This window comes from Asparagus officinalis, chromosome 6 (assembly GCF_001876935.1).
Source record: "Asparagus officinalis chromosome 6, Aspof.V1, whole genome shotgun sequence".
Classification (NCBI taxonomy): domain Eukaryota; kingdom Viridiplantae; phylum Streptophyta; class Magnoliopsida; order Asparagales; family Asparagaceae; genus Asparagus; species Asparagus officinalis.
In genome coordinates, this window is record NC_033799.1 from 37,996,508 (window position 1) to 37,998,855 (window position 2,348).

A 2,348-nucleotide genomic window follows, 5' to 3' on the forward strand; every position below is an offset into this window, starting at 1 on the left:
ATTGTAAATAGAACTCACTGTTGATGGAATGAAGAATTTTTCATTGATGCAAAAATGGATAATGTTACGGACATGAGACCATGAAGAGGTAATATGGCTAGATTTATCACAAGCCTCTGACTAAAAAGTGGGATGCAGCCTATTCAGAGGAATATTTGATCTATTAAGGGTTAGCTGTATGGGACAAGGGATCAAGAGTGGAGTGTGCTCAAATAGTGATTATTATCCTATGATTAAAATATATTGTATCATCCTGTGAACTGAAAAGTAAAAGGTTAATTTCCTTATGACGAGGATTATTATTTAAATATGAGTAAGTAGCATGGCTCTTTTCGAATCCTCTGATTCTCTTTTCATCAGAAGTCGAGGTGATTCAATCATTTCAATAGAATGAAAGTACAAGGTTATGTCGTCCATGATGTGAGGATTAAATGGTTAGATACATATAAATATTGCTCCCAATAGAAATGTAAAACAATTATAATAAATGCAAATTCTACTTTGTTTGCTTTCACTTTAACCTCGGACAACTGTAGTCAGATCTCGAGGTATTAGATTATAATTGTTTTAGGATAGTAGGCGGGTACAACAGCTATCAACAATAGGAGCAATGTATTGTTTCTTGAACTAGTAAGACTTCTGCTGTATCTATTTATTATTTACTATCGATTAACATTAATGAAGTCTCTTGTGTGAGGACCAAAAAAAAAAAAAAAAAAAAAAAAAAAAAAAAAAAAAAATATTGTCCATACTCTCCAGTACCGGGGCGGCCTTTGCACTTGGAATTTCAGGAGGCTGAGGAGGGGCCACTTCCTCTCTAGAAGCTCCGGTCGCCTCGGTAGGCTCCTTACCTAGCCTATGAGTTGATGTTTGGTAAGGAAGCCTGGGCAATAGTTTTCTCGGGTTGAGCATCAACACTGGTAGGCTCGGCTGGTTATCCTCCGTTTACTTAGGAGGGGATGTCTCATTAATAATGATGATATTTGACTGAAGGGGAGGAGGGGGACCTAAAGCTGGCTCACCGCCGAGTCAACTTTTTTCTGCCCGACCGATCCATTGGACCTTTGCCCTTTATCCAGTCTGCTCTTCTTTTCCAACTTCTTCTTCATGACGACACTAATCCGGTTAATCTACTCGTAACTTTTGGTGCCCTTGAGCGTAACCTGCCGAACTCATTGAGGACCAAATCTCCCCTTAGTCATTTTTGAGGCCTCGTGGCTGGTGCTGGCTCCCCTAAAGTTAGGCCCTTTAGAGGATTATTCTTCAGTGGGAGGGATAGAAGAGTAGCTCTTGCCTTGTCGATCTCGATAGGTGGTACCCTAGGTACACCGGCTGCCCAAAGCGAAGATTTCTTAAAGAGATTACTCATTTCCCGAACCCAGCATAGGAGCGGACTTTCTCAAGCTACCACCTCTCTTTAGCCGAGAGTATTTGTGGCCTTAGCACATCCTTCTTAATCTTAGGCCAAGTGGGGTAAAAAATAGGATGACGTCGTTGCCGAAGACCCATACAAATCGCTCATTCCAATCCCTATTGAGTTTCGAGGTTCTGACACCAGCTTGCAGTCGCCAATGTATTAGAAGAAATAATGGGCATCTTTCTTCGTCGTCTTGACCACCACAAGTTTGCTGAACACATGCATGCTTGGTTTGACACTAGCTTGTTAGCAGACCATCAGGAACCCCACCAATATGGCAACCAAGATGGGCATTAGTTGACACTAACTTGGTTTGACACTAACTTGTTAGCAGACCATCAGGAACCCCACCAATATGGCAACCAAGATGGGCGTTAGTTGCAAAGGGGAGACTCCTAAAGCACCATATACCTCTTGTATGAAAGGATGAAGTAGTAACCTAAGCTCGTATTCTAGATGGGCCATGTACAACAGCAATATGTCCTTGACGTGGAGGTACACCGGATCGCTACCGCTAGGTGCCGATAAAGTGAAGGCTTTAGGGATATCAAAAAAATTCGTAGTAGACTTCGAGCTTCTGGACACAGATCTTTGAGCGAACAGGCCAGAGAAAATCGATCCTCACCTCATTGCGGCCAGTTGTAGAGGTTTGAGCAGCCATGAAAGTTGTCAAAATTTTGTGCAAAGTTGTTAAAAAATGAAAACTTGAACTTAGGAAAGTAGTAAGTTTTAGGGCAAAAATTCATGAATAAAAGCCCTTTGCACAACCAAGAAATATATATAGACACCAAGGGTGGCATGTGGAGAAGCCGTCAAAAAATGAAAACTTGAACTTAGGAAAGTAGTAAGTTTTAGGGCAAAAATTCATGAATAAAAGCCCTTTGCACAACCAAGAAATATATATAGACACCAAGGGTGGCATGTGGAGAAG